The sequence below is a fragment of the Anolis carolinensis genome, unplaced genomic scaffold (genome assembly GCF_035594765.1).
Source record: "Anolis carolinensis isolate JA03-04 unplaced genomic scaffold, rAnoCar3.1.pri scaffold_11, whole genome shotgun sequence".
Taxonomy (NCBI): Eukaryota; Metazoa; Chordata; class Lepidosauria; order Squamata; family Dactyloidae; genus Anolis; species Anolis carolinensis.
The window spans coordinates 16,575,299-16,599,984 of record NW_026943822.1 but is presented as its reverse complement, the minus strand read 5'-3'; the positions used below and the strand labels follow the sequence as shown (position 1 = coordinate 16,599,984).

The window sequence follows — 24,686 nt, the reverse complement described above, 5'->3', positions numbered from 1 at the left end:
AAGAATGCCACTCAGTAAACAGGGGAATTCCAGACAGGAAACAATGAGGGCCAACTAACACCTCCCAACAAAGGATTCCCCCAGGCAGGAAGCAGCCAGGCTTTGAAGCTGCTATTCAGTGCTAATCAAGGTGGCCAACTGCAATATTCACACTTGCCTCCAACAGACGAGAGTTCTTTTTCCCACCCTGGACATTATTCCACAGATATCTAAACTCCACTTGCCTTAATTTCTCCAGGTTTTCTCCAGGTTTCCCCAGATTTTATCTGACCTCGTATGTGATTTTTATGACTTGTTTTTATTGTTATTTGATCTGCTTTATTGCTTTGTTTTATTGTTGTTGACTGGGCCTGGCCCCATGTAAGCCGCCCCGAGTCCCTTCGGGGAGATGGGGTGGGATATAAAAATAAAATTATTATTTTATTATGACAGAGCAAACAAGATGCTGGATTTTGCATCACAAAATCACAAGTCGAACATTCCCGTGTCTAGGACTGTGTGATGTATTTTCGGATGATGCGTGCAGATCCCAGTAGGGTGGCCTTTTGCAGTTGGCAGATCGTAATCCTGTCAATGTCTATTGTTTCCAAATGCAGGCTGAGATCTTTTGGCATGGCACCCAGTGTGCCTATCACCACCGGGACCACCTGCACTGGTTTCTGCCAGAGTCTTTGAAGTTCAGTCTTGAGGTCCTGATAGCGGCTGAGTTTTTCCTGTTGTTTTTCGTCAATGTGACTGTCCCCTGGGATGAAATTATAATTATTATTATTAATAATAATAATTTCCAACAGACCTCACAACCTTTGAGGATGCCTGCCATAGATGTGGGAGAAACATTAGGAGAGAATGGTTCCAGAATATGGCCAGACAGCCTGGAAAACTCACATCAACCCAGTGATTCTGACCATTAAAACTTCAACAACACAGTAGACTCTTAATTTAATGGGACTCAAGAAACTGGAACTCTTAATTCAAAATGCTCTTAAGTTGGGACACTCTTAAATAGAGGTCCCACTGTATTTTTAATAGTAACTCTCAAGCAGCCAGAAACTCAATTTAACTGGCATCTACCAATTCCTATTGATGTCAATTAGCAGACAGTCAACTGTGTGTGTGTGTAATCAACTGTGTGTGTGTGCATTTAGTCTGATTCTGTCATAGAAAGTTGGGTTGTAAATGTCCAGCTTTAAAACAGAACTTGAGACAGAGAACAGAGAATATTCCCTATACTGCATTTGGGGAAAACTGCTGTTTGGGGAATTCACATGACTTCATCTCAGGGTGCTTTTTGTGGCCATGGGCTAGTGACTGTCAAAGTGAGTTTGAGAATAACTAGCCCATGATTTAAGGCAATCCGCACGAACATTGCTGTAGGTAGGATAGTCTCAATAAAAAAAGTTTGCTTAATAAATCAAAGCAATACATCGTTCATATTTTTTATTAATAGCCATCTTGCCTCAATGCATGTTTTTGAGAGCCACGATCTGTGCAGTCAGGTGCAATCATTGTCAGTTTTCGCCCGAAGTTACTACTTCTGTAGTTGTCATCTTTTCCCGCGACGGCCTCATTGGATCACATGGACCACAATCTGAAGAGCCCGAGGCAACACAGCTGAGGTACTTCTCCATTGCTTTGCCTCAAAGGCTGCGATGAAGAGCCCTGGGCTCCCATGGGACACACTGGGTGGCCTTTGCTCAAGTGTCTTTCACACTGTTTGGATAAAGAAAGGGATAATTTCTTATATGTTAAAAGAGCATGCGGAGGTGGCATCCAACTTGGAGCAAAACGAATGTGTGAGACAGAAAGTAAAAAAAAAAACTATGGGCAACTTCTTTAGTGCAACGGGCAAGTAGAGCATGGACAAAGTAGCCTTGTACTAATTGCAAGACATAAAATGTATCCTATAGTTTTTGGAGCGATAATGTGAATCTACAAAAAACTCAACCGGCTTCCGACTGAGAATGGGTATATTAAAACTGTGATAGGAAACCGTTGTAGTGTCCTGATTTGTAAATGGTGGAATAGGACTGCAGAAAATCGCTGCTTGGCCATGGCAGGTAACTTACTGTATATACAGTAGAGTCTCGCTTATCCAACGTTCTGGATTATCCAACGCATTTTTGTAGTCAATGTTTTCAATATATCGTGATATTTTGGTGCTAAATTCGTAAATACAGTAATTACTTCATAGCATTACTGCGTATTGAACTACTTTTTCTGTCAAATTTGTTGTTAAACATGATGTTTTGGTGCTTAATTTGTAAAATCATAATCTAATTTGATGTTTAATAGGCTTTTCCTTAAACTCTCCTTATTATCCAACATATTCGCTTATCCAACGTTCTGCCGGCCCGTTTACGTTGGATAAGCGAGACTCTACTGTACTCAAATATAAGCCTAGTTTTTCAACCCTTTTTTAGGACTGAAAAAAATCCTCCTCGGCTTATACTCGGGCGAGGGTCCTGGTGGGCTTATATTCAGGTCGGCTTATAATCAAGTACTGTATATATGGTATATTTATTATTTTTCTCTATTATTATTGGTATTTTTACATTTATTATTTTACTCTATTAATTATTATTACAGTAGAGTCTCACTTATCCAAGCTAAACGGGCCGGCAGAAGCTTGGATAAGCGAATATCTTGGATAATAAGGAGGGATTAAGGGAAAGCCTATTAAACATCAAATTAGGTTATGATTTTACAAATTAAGCACGAAAACTTCATGTTATACAACAAATTAGTCAGAAAAAGTACTTCAATACGCAGTAATGTTATGTTGTAATTACTGTATTTACGAATTTAGCACCAAAATATCACGATATACAGTAGAGTCTCACTTATCCAAGCCTCGCTTATCCAAGCTTCTGGATTATCCAAGCCATTTTTGTAGTCAATGTTTTCAATATATCATGATATTTTGGTGCTAAATTCGTAAATACAGTAATTACTACATAGCATTACTGCGTATTGAATTACTTTTTCTGTCAAATTTGTTGTATAACATGATGTTTTGGTGCTTAATTTGTAAAACCATAACCTAATTTGATGTGTAATAGGCTTTTCCTTAATCCTTATTATCCAACATATTCGCTTAGCCAACGTTCTGCCAGCCCGTTTATGTTGGATAAGTGAGACTCTACTGTACTTAGATATGGTTATGACCTTTGCAGTCCAGTTTCCATTACTGTTTTCCATTGGAATTGGAGAAGGTTATTAGAAAGGGATTTCCAAGTATAATATATCCTAGCACTTAATGTATTTTCATATCTATACATCTATGCATAGATATAGATACCAGTTCTGTGTATCTTAGGAACACAGTCATCTCTAAGGGCACAGTGACTGGAAGGACTTATTATATTCAAAAGAACATGACCTCAGGGCCATGAAATCTAATCTATGTCATTTGAGAGTGAACATCTAGGATGTCATCCACAGTATGTAGGTAAAACAACCACTGACCTGTGCACATGCTTCGGGCAGCACAAGCCAGCAGTTTTGGACTGGAAATGAAATCAAAACAACCATTCGCAATGCAGTTTAATTCAGGATATCATGACCTTTCTTGAATGGAACAAAAATATAATCAAAGTGCATAGACATTGGGAATGGGGAGAAGTCCTGGATATACAGATTGAGGTCCTGATAGCGGCTGAGTTTTTCCTGTTGTTTTTCATCAATGTGACTGTCACCTGGGATGGCGACATCAATGATCCAAACCTTTTTCTTTTCCACAACTGTGATGTCTGGTGTGTTGTGTTCCAGAACTTTGTCCGTCTGGATTCGGAAGTCCCACAGTATCTTTGCGTGCTCATTTTCCACAACCTTTGCAGGTTTGTGATCCCACCAGTTCTTTGCTGCTGGGAGGTGGTACTTGAGGCATAAGTTCCAATGAATCATTTGGGCCACATAGTTGTGCCTCTGTTTGTAGTCTGTCTGTGCAATTTTCTTACAGCAGCTGAGGATATGATCAATGGTTTCGTCAGCTTCCTTGCACAGTCTGCATTTTGGGTCATCAGCTGATTTTTCGATCTTGGCCTTAATCGCATTTGTCCTGATGTCTTGCTCCTGGCCTGCAAGGATCGGGCCTTCTGTCTCCTTCTTCAGGGTCCCATTCGTGAGCCATAGCCAGGTCTTCTCCTTATCAGCTTTTCCTTCAATTTTGTCAAGGAACTTTCCATGCAATGTTTTGTTGTGCTAGCTATCAGCTCTAGTTTGTAGTGTGGTTTTCTTGTACTGGTTTTTTGTCTGCTGTGCTTTGAGGAGTTTCTGATTTTTGACGTCAATCAAAGCAGGTTCTTCACTTTGTTTTACATATTCTGCCAGGGCATGTTCTTCTTCTTTGACTGCTTGTTTTACTTGTAAGAGTCCTCTGCCCCCTGATCTTCTAGGCAGATATAGCCGGTCAACATCACTGCGAGGGTGCAGGGAATGATGAATGGTCATGAGTTTTCTTGTTTTTCTGTCCAAATTTGTATCTCTCCGAGGGGACTGAGAGTGGATTCCAGCATACACAGACATAAAAGCAAACATTCAATGCCTAGAAACAACCATAATACAGATAAAGATAAAGGTTTCCCCTTCTGGCTCTGGGTGGTGATGCTCATCTCCATTTCTAAGCCAAAGAGCCTGCGTTGTCCATAGATACCTTCTAGATCATGTGGCTGGCATCACTGCATGGAGCATCATTACCTTGCTGCTGAGGTGGTACCTATTGACCTACTCACATTTGCATGTTTTCTAACTGCTAGGTTGGCTGAAGCTGTGGCTAACAGCGGGAGCTCACTCCGTCCTGCGGATCTGAACCACCAACCTTTGGTCAGCAAGTTCAGCAGCTCAGTGGTTTAACCCATTGCGCCATTGATTGGGTCATGAAACCCCATGATTCCAAGTCACCTAGTCTTCTGTGTGCCCAGTGGGGAGGTTCCAGATTTTTAGCCTGCCACTTTTGGACTCTTGCTTGCTGAGGTGTTCCTGCAAGTATCTCTGTGGATCTTAGGAAGCTGTTTCTTGATTTAAGACATTGGCTTGCCGGCTGATATATATGTTGTATATACATTTATACCTGGACACCATTCCCACCCACTTGCTTTGAGGAAGCTACTTTGGTTTAGTTGCTCCAACATATTGTGGAAATCTCTTTCCAACACTCCAGGCTCATTCGTTTCTTGTATTAGGGCTGCACATATCTTGCAAAAGAATTGAGGTATTCAAATCCCTGGGCTTCAAATCACTTATTTTACTGTGTGTATATATGTATATATAGAGGGGGCGGAGGTTGCAATTCTTTGTAAGAGGATTATTGCTTTAATTCTTCTCATGCTTCCTCCCCGCTGCTGATCCACCACCCCTAGGATTTCACTTTTAAGGGCAATTTAGGTGTTACAAAAATGCAGGGGTTTGTAAAAGTTAAAATGATGGTGGTCTCGGAAGTAATAGTTAGCGATCAATGTAACATCGGGATATTATTGTACATCTTAAGTCAAAAATGTGCATCTTTAAGTAGGGAGGCACAATATGCAGTCTCTATCAGATGGATTAAACATCTGTCTCAGGTATATTATCAGCAATGCTGGGCTGAACAGCTCTGCCAGGAAAGTAGAATAATCTATCCTCATGGAATTGCATGGTGTGCCTTATTACTGTTAAGAGATGTAATTGTCTGGATTTTTTTAAAAACAATCCCCGAACGACACCTTTTTTGTGTTTACTGTAGACTATGATAGGAATGTGACAATAGCAGCGAGGATGAAAAATAGCTGCTCCTTATTTTACTGCAGACATAAAAACTATTTCAGGTGAAAAATTCAGGGAATGGGGTTAGATCGAATCCATCAAGCCATGCCAGACCCAAAAAGCACTCCTATCCCATCATCCATAGACACCTCCAACGTCATGTGGCTGGCATGACTGCATGGAGTGCCGTTACCTTCCCACCTATTGATCTACTCGCATTTGCATGTTTTCGAACTGCTAGGTTGGCCGAAGCTGTGGCTAATAGCGGGAGCTCACCCTGCTCCCATCAAGCCATGCCAGACCCAGAAGGCACCCCTATCCCATCATCCGTAGATGCCTCCAAGGTCATGTGGCCGGCATGACTGCATGGAGTGCCGTTACCTTCCCACCTATTGATCTACTCGCATTTGCATTTTTTCAAACTGCTAGGTTGGCCGAAGCTGTGGCTAACAGTGGGAGCTCATCCTGCTCCCATCAAGCCATGCCAGACCCAGAAGGCACCCCTATCCCATCATCCGTAGACACCTCCAAGATCATGTGGCTGGCATGACTGCATGGAGTGCCGTTACCTTCCCACCTATTGATCTATTCACATTTGAATGTTTTCGAACTGTTGGTTGGCCGAAGCTGTGGCTAGCAACAGGAGCTCACCCTGCTCCCATCAGGCCATGCCAGACCCAGAAGGCATCCCTATCCCATCATCCGTAGACACCTCCAAGGTCATGTGGCCGGCATGGCTGCATGGAGCACCGTTACCTTCCCACCTATTGATCTACTCGCATTTGCATGTTTTCGAACTGCTAGGTTGGCTGAAGCTGTGGCTAACAACGGGAGCTCACTACTCATATTTGCATGTCTTCGAACTGTTGGTTGGCCGAAGCTGTGGCTAACAGTGGGAGCTCACCCTGCTTCCATCAAGCCATGCTAGATCCAGAAGGTACCCCTATCGCATCATCCACAGCACATCAATAGCAGATGTGTCTTGGCTAGTGGAAGAGGTGGCCGAGGATCTTGAGACAAATAGTGAGCAACTGTCATCCATTTCTCATGGTGTCACCTGCTTGTAGTTTGCACTCGCCGCACCCACCTAATGACACCAATGTTACTGCTCTTAAATTGTGTTTTTGATTTGGTCACTTAGAGTACAATGGGGCAATAGCATCCAACATAACAGAAAGAGCAAAATACTGTGAGCAGGCTTGCAAACAATTGCAATAGCTGCTCTGCTTCCAAGTGCAGCTAAAAAGTCTGATCCAGAAACCCAGCCAGACTAATCATTGAAAGACCTCATAATCTATTCAGGCAGTAGAACTGCAATGCAGACAACTGGATTCAAATGACTGGCACTGTTGATGGTTATCTGGCTGGGGGAGGATTGTGCCAATGCAGCCGAGTAATAGAACAGATCTTTGACCTGGAGAGAGTGTCATAACATCACCAGGTAGGGTTGGGACCTCATCGCATATCCTTCTGAATCTCTGGTCATCCATGGTAGACAGTACTGAGATGGTCGGACCAGTGGAAAAGTTTCATTTGCTCCTTGATCACATTTTTTTCATCCTGTTGAAAGGTACAGTAGAGTCTCACTTATCCAACATTCGCTTATCCAACGTTCTGGATTATCCAACGCATTTTTGTAGCCAATGTTTTCAATACATCATGACATTTTGGTGCTAAATTCGTAAATACAGTAATTACTACATAGCATTTTTTTTACTACACTAGCGTATTGAACTACTTTTTCTTTCAAAGGTATTGTATAACATGATGTTTTCGTGCTTAATTTGTAAAATCATAACCTATATTGATGTTTAATAGACTTCTCCTTGATCCCTCCTTATTATCCAACATATTCGCTTATCCAATGTTCTGCCGGCCCATTTATGCTGGATAAGTGAGACTTTACTGTATGTACAGAAGTGATTCTTATGTGTTGGGTCTGGGCTGTGGCGCAGGCTAGAGAGCAAGCCAGCTGCAACCAGCTGCAATGAATCACTCTGGTCATGAGTTCGAGGCCCGCTCGGAGCCTATGTTTGTCTTGTCTTTGTTCTATGTTAAAAGGCATTGAATGTTTGCCTATATGTGTAATGTGATCCGCCCTGAGTCCCCTTCGGGGTGAGAAGGGTGGAATAAAAATGCTTTAATAAAATTTAAAAAAAAAAATCAAGGCAGATGGTAGGGCATATAATGTCTGTCTGTGGGGATGCCTTTTAAATTTGCTTTTGAAATTTAACTTTGTTACATCCATGGTGGAGCCCCTGGTGGCACAGCGGATTAAATCGCTGAGCTGCTGAACTTGTGATGGTTCACATCCGGGGAGCGGGGTAAGGTCCTGCTGTTAGCCCCAGCTTCTGCCAACCTAGCAGTTTGAAAACAGGCAAATTTGAGTAGATGAATAGGTACCGCTCTGGCAGGAAGGTAACAGTGCTCCATGCAGTCATGCCGGCCACATGATCTTGGAGGTATCTATGGACAAATCTGGCTCTTCGGCTTAGAAATAGAGATGAGCACCAAACCCCAGAATTGGATATGACTAGACTTAATGTCAGGGAAAAACCTGTACCTTTATTACATCCATGGCACCTAATTGCAATTAAACATGTTGCTTAGAGTTCATTGCTTCCATGGAGCCTCCAGTGGTACAATGAGTTAAAACCTTGTGCTGGCAGGTCTGCTGACCGAAAGGTCGGTTGTTCAAATCTTGGGAGCAGGGTGATCTCCTGTCTGTTAGCTCTAGCTCCCCATGCAAGGACATGAGGGAAGCCTCCCACAGGATGGTAAAACAGCCGGGCATTCCCTGGGCAATGTCCTTGAAGACAGCCAATTCTCTCACACCAGAAGCAACTTGTTTCTTAAGTTGATCCTGGCACGAAAAAAATTGCTTCCATGCTCTGGGGAAGAGAAATAGGCCTATAAAGGGCATGTATACTGGAAGAAAAAGTGCACCAAAGAACAAATCAAATTCAGAATACAGTAGAGTCTCACTTATCCGATGTAAATGGGCCGGCAGAACGTTGGATAAGCGAATATGTTGGATAATAGGGAGAGATTAAGGAGAAGCCTAGGTTATGATTTTACAAACTAAGCACCAAAACATCATGTTAGACAACAAATTTGACAGAAAAAGTAGTTCATTATGCAGTAATGCTATGTAGTAATTACTGTATTTATGAATTTAGCACCAAAATATCATGATATGTTGAAAACATTGACCACAAAAATGCATTGGATAAGCGAATGTTGGATAAGTGAGACTCTACTGTAGTTACATTTTCATCCATATCAGCAAAGCCCAGGACTAGAATGAATGAATGAATTGTTTATTGTACTAGCCATAGGCCATGACATCAGTAATATACCACCTTTATAAGCACTTTCCAATATAAACATTAAAACTTATTAAAAAATTAAAACTAGCTCTTTAAAATTATGATAGCAGCAACATAACAATGACAGTGTCTGATTTGTATCATCCCAAACCATCACCATTTCCATTTCTGACCTCAAGTATGGATTTTGCTACTTTAGCTCTGATCTTTTGGGCTGCAATTGCAAATGTGGCAACCTTTAGTGTTATACTAGCTGTGCCCGGCCACGCGTTGCTGTGGCAAAGTGGTGGTGGTATTGTTTAAAATTGTTGTGTAATTTTTATTTGACGTTATTTGCATTTTTTTATTAATTTTATTGTAAGTTATATTTTTATTTATTATATTTTATTATTTTCTTGTATTATTTTTAGTTATTTTTTGTTATTATAGTATTTTATTGTATTAATTTTTAGTGTTTTTTATTATTTTTTATTGGGTTGCTAGGAGACCAAGTTGGAGGAGCTTAGCCTTCTAACTGGCAGCAATTGGATAAAAGCAATTATTCCTCTCTCTCAAATTAGGACTTTATTTTTCTTTTCTTTTTGTTGTATCAACCTAGAGCCGTGGATGATGGGTTGTGTTGTCAAATTTCGAGGTTGGGGGGCCTGTAGTTTTGTTATTTTGTGGGTCGCCATGATGCCATCACTCTTTTATATATATAGGAGATTTTTGGAATAGTCTGCTAGCAAGTCAACAGATCACAGCAGATACTTGCCATGCTGCCCTTTCTTCCAAAAGTGTTAAAAGCCCAGGACTGGAATGAGTGGATCTGTCAGTTCCGGTTTGCTTCAGCATTTCTAAAATGGTTCAGGTTCTTTCTTTCCAAATATGAAATATTTTTGAATTTAAAAAAAAATCAAAATAGATTACAACCAAATTCTTATCCATTGCTACTTGTTTGAATTGTTTGTTCCTAGCCGGGTAGGAATGGCACCAGGCTTGGAATAGAAAAAGTTTATCTATCTGCCATATGTCCTGCTGGTTCCTTTCTCTTCTTCAGTCAGTTCTTCTAATTCGTTTAGAGAACACCTGGTGGCATCTTAGGAGCTGAAGCAGCTTAAGGAGGGCTTGCGTGCTGTTAAGGAAGTGCAGGAGGCACTAAGAGGGTTTTCGCCCGGAGGAACCGGGAATGTTTTAAAGTGAAATTGAAAATAAGAAAAGGGAAGGGTAATCTTGGAGGATTATGGCAGAATAGGGCACAAGCTCTCCATCCCAAAATGATTGAGAGGAGGATAGTCTGGGCTGCATACAAAGCGAATGCATGGGCAAGCTGCTCAAAAGCCATTAGCTGGAGTAGTTTTTCTTCTAATGGTTTTATCCTCTTCTGCCCCTTCTATAAGTATGTCTAATACCAGCTTTTAAATGTGCTTGTATTTGTGCTCATGGAACTAGAATTGGCACAGAGTTGATGCAGTGCTCACTTTCCAAGTGAAGTTCGATTAAAATTGATGTTACATTTGAAAAATATTTTTTGTTATATGTGACTACGTAATGCACTCTGGCCGGCAACCTAATGACAACATAGACCAATGATGGGCAACCTTTTGCACTTGGTGAGTCAAAATTCACCAAAAAACCTAGCATGGGGTTGTTGTATGTCTTTCAGGCTGTGTGGCCATGTTCCAGAAGCATTCTCTCCTGACGTTTCGCCCACATCTATGGCAGGCATCCTCAGAGGTTGTGAGGTATCCTCTGAGGATGCCTGCCATAGATGTGGGCGAAACGTCAGGAGAGAATGCTTCTGGAACATGGCCACACAGCCCGAAAGACATACAACAACCCTGTGATCCTGGCCATGAAAGCCTTCGACAAACCTAGCATGACTTGGGTGGTGTGTCACTTCGAGAAAAAAAAACCATAATTTCACAATATATATACAGTAGAGTCTCACTAATCCAAGCCTCGCTTATCCAAGCTTCTGGATAATCCAAGCCATTTTTGTAGTCAATGTTTTCAATACATCATGATATTTTGGTGCTAAATTCGTAATTACAGTAATTACTCCGTAGCATTACTGCATATTGAACTACTTTTTCTGTCAAATTTGTTGTATAACATGATGTTTTGGTCCTTAATTTGTAAAATCATAACCTAATTTGATGTTTGATAGGCTTTTCCTTAATCCCTGCTTATTATCCAAGATATTCGCTTATCCAAGCTTCTGCCGGCCCGTTTAGCTTGGATAAGTGAGACTCTACTGTAGTTTAAATAACAAAAATATATAATTGTAATATATAACTATATTTAATAAATCAAAAACTATTTACTACCATTATTTCCATGTACAACAATCTATGCTACCTCTTGCAGTTTCCACGCAGATTTCTCTCTATTCTAGTTTCAATGTAGTCATGAATAATGAATAATATAATAATAATATAATAGTAATATACTACAATAATAATAGAATAATAATAGAATGATATTTTATATATATATATATATATATATATATATAATGTAATGTTCATATTTCTCATGGAGTAAACAACAAAACCACTGGACCAAATCACACCAAATTTGGCCACAAAAGATGTCATCCAATCAATCTGCATGTGGTAGCGTGGCAGCAAAAATGGCTAGGCGTGTCAGTGCTGACACGCGTGTCATAGGTTGGCCATCACTGACATAGACACATGTAAGTTTTTCTTATGCTTGTATAGATCCGTTTTGGGTATTGTGAGGTCATCTGAGTCCATCTTATTGTCAGTATCCACCCTTGCTTTTTGAAAACAGTTGCAGAAATGGACAAAATCATACATCTAGTGGTTTCTACACATGTATCCATAGTTATACATATGGAACCCCAGTGGCACAGCTTGATTAGCATTGAATAACCTGGCTGCTTCAAAGACTGGCTGCTTCCTTCTAGGGGGAATCCTTTGTTGGGAGGTGATTAGCTAGCCATGTCTGGAATTCTTCCGTTTTTCGGTGTTGTTCTTTATTTACTCTCCTAATTTTAGAGATTTTTAAAAAATACTGATAGCCAGATTTCGTTCATTTTCATGGTTTCCTCCTTTCTGTTGAAATGGTCCACATGCTTGTGGATTTCTCGGTGGCGCAGTGGGTTAAACTGCTGAGCTGCTGAACTTGCTGACCGAAAGGTCGGCAGTTCAAATCCGGGAAGCGAGGTGAGCTCCCGCTGTTAGCCCCAGCTTCTTCCAACATAGCAGTTCGAAAGCAAGCAAATGTGAGTAGATCAATAGGTACTGCTCTAACGGGAAGGTAACGGCGCTCCATGCAGTCATACTGGCCACATGACCTTGGAGGTGTCTATGGACAACGCAAGCTCTTTGGCTTAGAAATGAAGGTGAGCACCAACCTCCAGATTCGGAGACGACTAGACTTAATGTCATGGGAAAACCTTTATCATTATTCTTTCTCAAATTCTACTTTATGGACCATTATGGAATCAGAAGAGTTTCTGTGTCACCTGGAGAGTTCTAAGATTTCTAATGCAAAACAACAACAACAACAGCAACAACAATAACTGGTGTAGAAAGGTTTCTGGCATGCTGGTAGGAGCAATGGGGAAGGATTGGGTGAATCTGTTAGCTTCATGTTCTCTCACATTTCACTTTTTAAATACCAAGTTATTTTCATTCTGCATGTGAAAAAAAAAACTGTGTTATCTTTGTGAGTTCTTGTTTTCAAAAAAGAAAAAGGAACCAAACAAAGCTTTCACACATCTGCTTTACCAGTCATGTTCAAGACTATTCTTAGCATAGAATCATGCTGTGCCCACTTGCCATGCATCTGGTAAAGACGAGGAGTTTTGCAGAGGGGAAAATTGACACCACATGTTCCTACACCACATGTAGAGATTCACCACACAGATTCAAAGCCATGTTTTAAAGAGTTCTAGCAGCCACATCCTACTTGTTCACATGTACAAACATGTCAGGTTTCCTATCTCCATCTATATATATAAAAGGGTAATGAAATTTCGGCCTAGGACAAAACAAAAAAACTACACATCCCAGAAACACTAAACTTGGCAGCACAACCCCTCATCCATGCCTCTATGTTCATACAACAAAAAGAAAAGAAAAATAAAGTCCTAATTAGAGGGAGAGGAATCATTGTTTTCATCCAATGCTGCCAGTTAGAAGGCTAAGCTCCGCCCACTTGGTCTCCTAGCAACCCACTCAGCCCAGGGGACAGTCAGAGTTAGGCCTCACTTAGGCCTCTTCCACACTGCCTATAAAATACAGATTATCTGATTTTAACTGGATTATATAGCAGTGTAGACTCAAGGCCCTTCCACACAGCTATATAACCCATTTATAATGGACTTAATGTAAGGTAAAACCTTTACCCTTTACCTTAACTACCACCAATTCCTCAATACTTTATTTCCCATACTACCAGACTTCGCCATAGCAACGCGTGGCCAGGCACAGCTAGTAAATATATATTTACTGTCGTATCTAAGTGGCAAAAAACTAAATAAATACAGTAGAGTCTCGCATATCCAATGTAAACGGGCCAGCAAAATGTTGGATATATGTTGGATAATAAGGAGAGATTAAGGAAAAGCCTATTAAACATCAAATTAGGTTATGATTTTACAAATTAAGCACCAAAACATCATGTTATACAACAAATTTTACAGAAAAAGTAGTTCAATACACAATAATGCTATGTAGTAATTACTGTATTTACGAACTTAGCACCAAAATATCATGATGTATTGTAAACATTGACTACAAAAATGTGTTGGATAATCCAGAACGTTGGATAAGCGAGTGTTGGATAAGTAAGACTCTACTGTATATGCAACTAGCTGTGCCCGGCCACTCGTTGCTGTGGCTAGGACTTTATTTTTCTTTTCTTTTTGTTATATGAACGTAGAGGCATGGATGAGAGGTTTTGCTGTCAATTTTTGAGGTTGTGGGGCGTTTAGTTTAGTTGTTTTGTCCGGTGCCATAATTCCATCACTCTTTTATATATATAGATACAGTTGGGCCCCAGGTTTTCTTCTGGACTGCTAGACCTCAGTCATTTGGACCCATCCACCTGCCAATATATTCTTTCGAATATATCTGTTGCATTTATAGATAAAAACAAAAACTTCCTCTGCTTCAAATGGCCAGATTCAATAGGTACAGCTATTTCCTTCCATAAAGCTGTTAAAAGAGGAGCCAAACCTCATTCAGCACGAGCACGGATGAATAGACAGGCCTTTGGTGCGAAACTTTTTTGAGTGAGGACCCATTTATCCTGTGTCACTACAGCAATCTAGTTTGACAATGTATCTATTAAGATGTGATTTCAGCAACTCAACAAATGATATAGAAGCCTGGCTTGCTTGCTTGCATTTGCTTTGCACATTGCAATTTTGTTAGGATGTCATGTTTCTCTGTCTTCTTTTTTCTTTTGTAAAACTTTCCCGATCTGCATGCTTCCGCCAGCCGGCGGTTGTCTCCTAATGAAGCACAGCTAATGTACAGGGATGTGGGTTGGGAGGGGAAATGAAGCCGTGTAATATTATCAAAACATTTATCAAGCACTTTGCATATTAGTCAGGTGCAAATTAGTGCAAGTGCTCGGTTCTAATCACAGCTGCTATTAGGAGCCATGCTAATAATGGAAGATAATTTTGTAGCACCATTGTGTGGGAGAAAACAGTTATTTTAGGGAGCTGGATTTGATTGAACATTCATGTAAATTCACTTCACTTGGCTCTATTTAGTGAAATTGGACTCCAAATGAAATGATGCACCTTTATGGAAAAGAACTTATCACAGTCTGCCTGAAACTAGTGTCGTACTTATAGGTCAGGTTACAACTTCCATTATCCCCAGTCACAATAGCTGTTGGTAGACAAGCACCAATGGATGCTGCTACTTTATTATTATTATTATTATTATTATTATTATTATTATTATTATTATTATTGTATGACACAGCAAACAAGATAGATATGCTGGATTTCATATCACAAAATCACAAGTCGAACACTTCCCAAGTGTCTAGGACTGTGTGATGTATTTTCGGATGATGCGTGCAGATCCTAGTAGGGTGGCCTTTTGCAGTTGACAGATCATAATTTTGTCAATGTCTATTGTTTCCAAATGCCGGCTGAGATCTTTTGGCATGGCACCCAGTGTGCCCATCACCACCGGGACCACCTGCACTGGCTTCTGCCAGAGTCTTTGAAGTTTAATCTTGAGGTCCTGATAGCGGCTGAGTTTTTCCTGTTGTTTTTCGTCAATGCGACTGTCACCTGGGATGGCAACATCAATGATCCAAATCCATGGATCATACCAAAATCCAAAATTTTGGCCCGCAAACTTGCTCTAGACATATATATGAGGTTGACTTATGCATGAGTGTATATGATATGTTATCAAAAAATAAAATTATTTCATATAAGAGTGCAGTGGGGGAAAGGGAGGGAAACCTAAAGAAGCCGTGGCACCACATTCTTGTTTATATATTTCCTGCTCACCCCTGCAGTTTTTCTTCTAATGTTAAAAATGCTTCTGCACACCGACAAATAACATAATGGATACACTTGTAGTAGGCTGGGAAAATGAGTCATTTAAGTGTAAGTACTCCAGATAATTAAGTACCACTGTATTTATTCAGTGGACCAGAAGGGGTCTTAATTATACACATTATTTTTAATAAATCGGGAAAGGCGTAAATAGGAAACATAACATGTATAAAGAAATATGCATGAGGTATAAAGGGAAGGCAAGGACGCCTGCTATTGAGGAACACATTATTATTGAGAAAAAGCATGTAGTGGTCCAAAGTTTGGGGACCACCAGAGCTCACCCTCGTTTAAATTTTGTATTGTTTTCATGCTCTAGGACTGTGTGATGTATTTTCGGATGATGCGTGCAGATCCCAGCAGGGTGGCCTTTTGCAGCTGGCAGATCGTAATTTTGTCAATGTCTATTGTTTCCAAATGCCGGCTGAGATCTTTTGGCACGGCACTCAATGTGCCCATCACCACCGGGACCACCTGCACTGGTTTCTGCCAGAGTCTTTGAAGTTCAATCTTGAGGTCCTGATAGCGGCTGAGTTTTTCCTGTTGTTTTTCATCAATGCGACTGTCACCTGGGATGACGACATCAATAATCCAAACCTTTTTCTTTTCCACAACTGTGATGTCTGGTGTGTTGTGTTCCAGAACCTTGTCAGTCTGGATTCGGAAGTCCCACAGTATCTTTGCGTGCTCATTTTCCAATACTTTTGCAGGTTTGTGATCCCACCAGTTCTTTATTACTGGGAGGTGGTACTTGAGGCATAAGTTCCAATGAATCATTTGGGCCACATAGTTGTGTCTCTGTTTGTAGTCTGTCTGTGCGATTTTCTTACAGCAGCTGAGGATATGATCCATGGTTTCGTCAGCTTCCTTGCACAGTCTGCATTTTGGGTCATCAGCTGATTTTTCGATCTTGGCCTTTATTATTATTATTATTATTATTATTATTATTATTATTATTATTATTATTATTCTAGATGGTCCTATTCTCATCTCAGTAGCAGATGCTGAGGGTTGAATTTCTGAGTGCAAAAGAAGAGAATTGTGCAAAATATCTGCAATGTCTGAATGTCCTTTTTCATCTCACTCGATCTTGATGTGCCTGAGAAATGGTCCCGCAATTCACAGTTTATCTACCAAAGCTTATTTCTAAGGATCATTCCGGAGTAATTTTTATGACTGGCATCTATTTACTTCACATTCCATCAATGACTTAAATACGGTTGATTGAGATGTAAGGAGCAATCATCCATCAATCAGTGCAATGTTTTTGATACTTCTGAGTTTATGCTTGTGTTCCCTACCCTCCTGTTTGTTCCCTTGGTAGCAGCTGTGGGCGGAGAAGGAAAGATTATATATATATAATCATCCACACAAAGAATAAATAATTCACATATATTTAACCTCTTAACTGCCTGCGCAGCCTTCTTTCTGGCTCAAAATGGTTTGCGAGATCTGTATGAGAAATGATGGTTATCATTTATTTAATACATATGGCCGCAGCCCGAGGAGGAAAAGTTTAGAAGTAATGTCAACAGACAAAAGATCACACTCAAGAGTCATCTCCCTAAACCCATGTTCCTCCCCGAAGCAAAAAGATGATGTGAATTCATTCTGGGCCATTCTATTATTCATGGAAGGAGCTGCCGATCAAAACTGCAATATGGGCAGAAGAAAAATGCTTCGTACACGGGCTTTGAAATATTACGAAATTAAACCGTTGGTTATTAGTCAAGTTTTCAGGGATTCTCATTTAAAAGTACCTGAAGCCAAGTCTCAAATAAAATAAAGGAAGAAGAAATGTATAGAATGATGACGGGAGGGGAGGAATTGATGGAGCAGTCTGAAAAGCAGATTTTATTTTTATTTATTTTTTTGCAACTGAGAGCAATAAACTATGCTACTTTGATAAGTCAAAAAAGAATGCAAAAGCAATACAATTCTGGAAAAAGAGAGTATTCTTGAGACAATATTTTCTACATTAACTCTTACTTGACTCATTTCAAAACCAACCCTAAATCCATAGCCTAATATGCTTCTGTAGTATGCGCTGTCTTGGTTTGTTTATTTATTGCACCATCCCTGTACAAGATGTTTTACCATTAAAAGAGTAACAGGACGGTTCCCTGTTGTTAGGTTTCCAAACTAAATGGCCATTTATAGTATTATTTTTAAGCTAACAAGAAATGCGTTATTGAACTTTCATTGCTCCAGTGAGTAGCCAAAAGTATTTCAGTAGTACATTTAAGTATGCTTTGGTTATTCTTCCTTTGGACTACTGTAGCCCAATCTACATGGGGTCACTTTTGGAAATAATAATAATAATAATAATAATAATAATAATAATAATAATAATAATAATAATACAGTCCTAGACACTTGGGAAGTGTTCGACTTGTGACTTTGTGATATGAAATACAGCATATCTATCTTGTTTACTGTGTCATAATAAAATAATAATAATAATAATAATAATAATAATAATAATAATAATAACTTTATTTATATTCCGCCCTATATTTCCGAGGAGACTCAGAGTGGATTACAGGTACATATATGGCAAAAATTCAATGCCGTTTTTACAACTGACAAATACAGTAGAATCTCACTTATCCAGTACTCGCTTATCCAACGTTATGGATTATCCAACGCATTTTTGAAGTCAATGTTTTAATACATTGTGATATTTTGGCACTAAATTCGTAAATACAGTAATTACTACATAGCACTACTTCGTATTGAACTACTTTTTCTGTCAAATTTGTTGTATAACATGATGTTTTGGTGCTTAATTTGTAAAATCATAACCTAATTTGATGTTTAATAGGCTTTTCCTTAATCCCTCCTTATTATTCAACATATTCGCTTATCCAACATTCTGCCGGCCCGTTTATATTGGATAAGTGAGACTCTACTGTACAGACAATACATAAACAGAGGCAAGGCTTCCCTCTTTTTTATCTCCGGTATCTGGAGGCTGTGCTTGACTTGGCCATGGGGAGCCATGTCATTCATGGACACCTTCCGCCGGCATGTTTTTCAGGGGCGCCTTTTATCTCCGTGCCAAAGTGGTACCTATTTATCTACTTACATGGCTGTTTTCAAACTTCTAGGTAGGCAGAAGCTGGGCTGACAGCGAGAGCTCACCCCACCCGCAGCTTGAACTGTCAACCTTCCAGTTGGCAAGATCTTCTGTAGCTGGTGGTTTAACCCACTGCGCTAGTCGTGACTCTCAGAAATTTCATTGGGTCCCAAATTCTTTGTCCAACCTACTGAATGGAGCTGGTTACAGGAAGCATATCGTTCTTGCATTGAGAGAGAGCCATTGGCTGAGTTGATATTGATGTGCTAGACTAGAGTTTCAGTGGACAGCGGGCACTTGGTTTAGGACACAGATGGTAAGGAAGAACAACAGCAGACCAGCAGAGTTCCGAGTTCAGTAAGTTACTGTTTCCAATGGAAAAGGTTGTGAAATTACAGCTCTCCGGCTGATGAAGGGTAGCTTCCACCCCTTATGTTCAGTACAGACCTCATATTTATGCAGATATTGTTACATAAGTTGTTGATCACAATTAATTATTAATACATTGAAAAACATCTTTATGATAGGTAAGAAAACCCCACATCAGGTAGGGTACGTGTCTTGGTCCTGTTCCAGTGTCCCATTATGACCCCATGTTGGTCAGCAGTTTCTGGGCTTTCTGCTGAGGTGTCTGGATTGGGATCTATTTCTTGCATTGCAGTTACCTTAAGACACCTTAAGACACCTGTGGACTTCAGCATTTTAGGTGTTTTCCTGAACTGTGTTAGATTCGGTTGGGTTCATAGTGTAATTGTTTATTGCATATTTATTACTCTATACCAGTGATTCCCAAAGTGTGTGCTACCACCCCCTGGTGGGCGGTGCAGTGATACAGGGGGGCGGTGATGGCCACAGGTGCATTTGCCATATGTTTAATTGCTATTAAAAAAAATTTAAAAATAATTTCAAGGGGTGCTAAGTAACATTTTTTCCTGGAAAAGGGGCGGTAAGCCAAATAAGTTTGGGAACCACTGCTCTATACCTATGTCATCGGCTTGTTTCTTGGTATGAATATGTTCAAGGTACGCCGTATATGTCTACCTTTATCTGATTTCTACTTATGATTATGACTTTATGGTGGTCAGCGCAGAGCCGGTCCAACAATGAGGCGAATTAAGCAGTCGCTTCGGGCGCAAAACATATGGGGGCGCAGTCGAGACTGCTTTTTCTGTTTATTCGTTGTAAAACATGATGTTTTGCTGCTTAATTTGTAAAATCTTAATGTAATTTGATGTTTAATAGGCTTTTCCTTAATCCCTCCTTATTATCCAACATTTTCGCTTATCCAATGCTTTTATTTTTCAGTGATTGTTTGGGGGGGGGGCGCCAAAATTCTGTTCGCCTACACTTGAAAATTACCTAGGGCCGGCTCTGGGTCAGCGGAAAGTGAGCTGACATATAGGTAAAATCAGGTTATAGGTTTTCCTTGATTCATAGGCAAAGGGGGTTTTCTCAAGGGGGTCTGCCTCACTAGTTCTTTTAGTATACTGCAGCATCATATAGTAGGACAATTATATCTTTGTTTTTAAAAGCAGTGAATGAATGCTGTGTGTATGTTTTCAGCTCCTTGTCTCTGCACTGCAAACTTGTGGCTAATATCAGCCTTGCAGAAAGTCGGGATCTTAAATCACCGTTTGAAGTTTTGAACAAGCCGTGATATTAAGCCGAGCTTCATTATGGCATTTTCCCTATTTGAGTTTAAACAGTATGGTTAATTGGAGAGTTCTGGATTTATTGTGAAAGGGCAAGAGGTGAAGGGCCTGTCAATGACGAAGCCAAGATGTGATCATCCAAACCCATTCATCGGTCTGGCAGGAGGAGCATTTGAGTCACGCAGAGCTTTTCAAATGAAGAGCAAATTACAGGTTTAGTGAACAAAGACACTCTGAATGCGATAAGTCCCAAACAGACTGAGGTGTTAACAGGTTGAAGTTTTGAATTAATTTTCTTTTTGGAATTATTATGGACCGTGTTCAAACAACTGCATTATTTTTTTGGAGGAGGGGGGAATCAAATCTGACATGTAGTTACAAACTACTCTTCGATCAATTATGTCAGTGAAATCACTTCTATTTCTATTGATGATATCCTAAGTAGTAAATATTTCAAGATATTCCATTGTTGTGTTTGACCAAAAACAGTCGAAACAATGACAACAGGCATTTGGCTTTGTTGTCCAATTGATTCTGGTCTTTTGTCTGCTTGTTTCACATTAATCAGAAATATCGTCTGGAAGGGGAGGAGTTGTATTGACCTTTCTGCATTTTTTTGTTGTTGTTATTTTCTAAGGAAGTTGTGTCTTTACAAGTGGAAAATATCTGAATGGAGATTTCTTCCACAGGCTAAAAGACAGCCAGTTGTAGGGTTACATTTCTTAGTACTATTCCATTATCTGGGCAGAGGCTAAGGCATACAAGGTTGTATTTATTTATTTATCGAAGCAAACTGAATAATAATTAATAATAATAATAATAATACTTTATTTATATTCCTCCCTATCTCCCCAAGGGGACTCAGGGCGGATCACAATACACATACAGTAGAGTCTCACTTATCCAACACTCGCTTATCCAACGTTCTGGATTATCCAACCCATTTTTGTAGTCAATGTTTTCAATATATTGTGGTATTTTGGTGCTGAATTTGTAAATACAGTAATTACTACATAGCATTACTGCGTATTGAACTACTTTTTCTGCCAAATTTGTTGTCTAACATGATGTTTTGGTGCTTCATTTGTAAAATCATAACCTAATTTGATGTTTAATAGGCTTTTCCTTAATGCCTCCTTATTATCCAGCATATTCGCTTATCCAACATTCTGCCAGCCCGTTTATATTGGATAAGTGAGACTCTACTGTACATGGCAAACATTTGATGCCATTTGGACAGACAGGACAGGACAGAACAGTATTCAATGCCATTATCATTTTATGTTTTAAATGAGCTTTTATGGATTGAGGTATTGTTCTGCATAATGTCGTTTTATTGTGTTTTTACTCTTTGTAATGTTTTAATTGTTGTACTTTGGTTATTGTTTTCGGGCCTTTGCCCCAAAGTCAAAGCCGGGAGATGGTGGCAGGATAGAAAAATAAAGTTACTTACTTACTTACTAATTATCAGAAATATCACATATACAGACAGACAGTAGAGACAATTTAACATTTTCTAGCTTCCGGCTTTATGAGGGTATGCTCCATTCCGGCCACAGGGGGAGCTGACTCTTCACCATCCACTGTGACGCCTTTTTGATGGTAGTACTTCCTCATATTCTTCACATGCTGCTGGCAGTTTTATGGTGTCATAAATTAAGTTAAATTAGCCTCCCCGTATTGAGCGGTACCTAGAATTTTCTACTCACAGACACAGCTGTTTTTGAGTTGCTCAGTTGGGCAGCAAGCTGGCCCTACTGAATACAATTATAATGTATTTAAAAACAATAACAATGTTAAAAACTTGGCACTATATTGGATTTCCTTTGACCACTTGGAGTGCCTCTGGTGTCACTGTGAGAAGGTTCTCCATTGTGCGTGTGGCAGGGCTCAGGTTGCATTGCAGTCAGTGGTCTTTGGTTTGCTCTTCTCCACACTCGCATGTCGTGAAGCCCAATTTCTTAAGATTGGCTCTGCATCTCGTGGTCCTTATAGCACAGTCTGTTCAGGCCGGGCTGTGGCGCAAGCTGGTGAGCAGCCAGCTGAGACCAATCACTCTGACCAAGAGGTCATGAGTTCGAGGCCAGTTCGGAGTCTGCGTTTGTCTTTGTTTTTGTTCTATGTCAAGGCACTGAATGTTTGCCTTATATGTGTAAGTAGCTGTGCCCGGCCACGCATTGCTGTGGCGTTGTCTGGTGGTGTTGGTGAGAAATTGTTGAGGTACTGGTGGTATTGAATGTCTGTTGTATGGCTGTCTTTATGTTTAGTATGCACACTGAAGTGGATTATATGGCATTGTGGAGTCAAGATAATCCAGTTCAAAGCAGATAATATAAGATTATAAATGGGTTATATAGCTGTGTGGAAGGGCCTTGAGTCTGCCATATAATCCAGTTAAAATCTGATAATCTGTGGAAGAGGCCTAAGTGAGGCCTAACTCTGCCTGTCCCCTGGGCTGAGTAGGTTGCTAGGAGACCAAGTGGGCGGAGCTTAGCCTTCAAACTGGCAGCAATTGGATAAAAACTATTATTCCTTTCCCTGTAATTAGGACTTTATTTTTTCTTTTCTTTTTGTTGTATCAACCTAGAGCCGTGAATGATGGGTTGTGTTGTCAAATTTCGAGGTTGGGGGGGCCTGTAGTTTTGTTGTTTTGTCCGCTGCCCTGATGCCATCACTCTTTTATATATATAGATGTGATCTGCCCTGAGTCCCCTTTGGGGTGAGAAGGGCGGAATATAAATACTGTAAATAAATAAATAAACAAACATCAGCCATGGATTGAGGTTCCGAGTTGTGCTATCCTCCCAGCTTCTCCCAGTTACTCCAGTTAGTTCTACCCTACTGCAATCCGTCCACCCTCACCTTTATATGTTAATAGTCCAGTTTACTGAAGATCAGATAGTGACGGGAATGTCTATTAAACCCCTTTAGTTGAAATATTTCAAGAACACACGTGTCGATGAAAGACCATCTGATACTACATTTAGGGAGACTTAACACTTAATTTTAACATCAAGCTAATTCACTTGGTTGGTTGAAGTGATTGATTCAATATGACGGATTTATGTTAAAACTAGAGGCTTATAACGGGGTCACAAAACCACTGGGCATTTTCAAAGTTTTAGAAGTTGGACACTTTAATTACTATAATGATGGCTTTGTGTTCAGTCTTCCAGACGGCTTTGCTTAGCTCTCTGTGTGTACATCGGGAAGGGAATGAAATTTAGTTATGGGATATTAAAAGGTGACAGCCAATTGATTCTTCTCGGCGAGAGGCTGTGCATCTTTGCTGCCTTTTTTTATATGTGTGTAAAAGCATTTTTAAAGATCCCCAGAGTTATGAACACATATAGTGCACCTGTACTTGATGCTAGCCAGCAGGCATGGGCAAACTTCGGCCCTCCGGGTGTTTTGGACTACAACTCCCACAATTCCTAACAGCCGGTAGGCTGTTAGGAATTGTGGGAGTTGTAGTCCAAAACACCCGGAGGGCCGAAGTTTGCCCATGCCTGCTAGCCAGATGTCCCTCCAAAGTCAATGGGATGATAAATGCAGGCAGGTTCATGTGAGAGGAGATAGTTATAATAATAATAATAATAATAGCAATATAATAATAATAATAATAATAATAATAATAATAATAATAATAATAATATAATAAGCCTCTGGCAGAAACCAGTGCAGGTGGTCCCGGTGGTGATGGGCACACTGGGTGCCATCCGAAAAGATCTCAGCCGGCATTTGGAAACAATAGACATTGACAAAATCACGATCTGCCAACTGCAAAAGGCCACCCTACTGGGATCTGCACGCATCATCCGAAAATACATCACACAGTCCTAGACACTTGGGAAGTGTTCGACTTGTGATTTTGTGATATGAAATCCAGCATATCTATCTTGTTTGCTGTGTCATACAACGTCGTTGTGTCAATAATAATAATGCCGGTTACGGAAACAGAGTGTCGACTTCTTCCGTGACGGCTTCAGAAAACATGTTCATCATTGGCATAAACATATCCAATTGTCTGGTGATGATGTTGAAAAGTAAACAGTGGTAGTTAAAGAGCACATTCTAAGGATGATTTCTGCGTTTGATTTATTAAAATATTCCCATCCAAACCCAAGTAACGAAGGTGGAGGCATTACTTTTCATTCAAACCTCATATTTTAGCACCCACTTTTTGCTTGATATTCAAGCAAAAGTCAGAGCACGAGAGATGTGTGTAGCTATGTTTGTGGTGGTCAGTTTCTGAGCTTATTCATCCAAAGTAGGAATGTAGTAGATGGAGCTATGGAAGCTGACATATTGGTTAATTATTTATTTATTTACAGTATTTATATTCC

At 40.0% G+C, this 24,686-nt stretch overlaps 1 protein-coding gene across 2 annotated transcripts in view; it reads left to right on the top strand.

The window, feature by feature from the left end:
• Window positions 1–24,686, top strand: part of sema6d (semaphorin 6D) — a 580,684-nt gene that overhangs the window by 32,429 nt on the left and 523,569 nt on the right. The window lies entirely within an intron of this gene.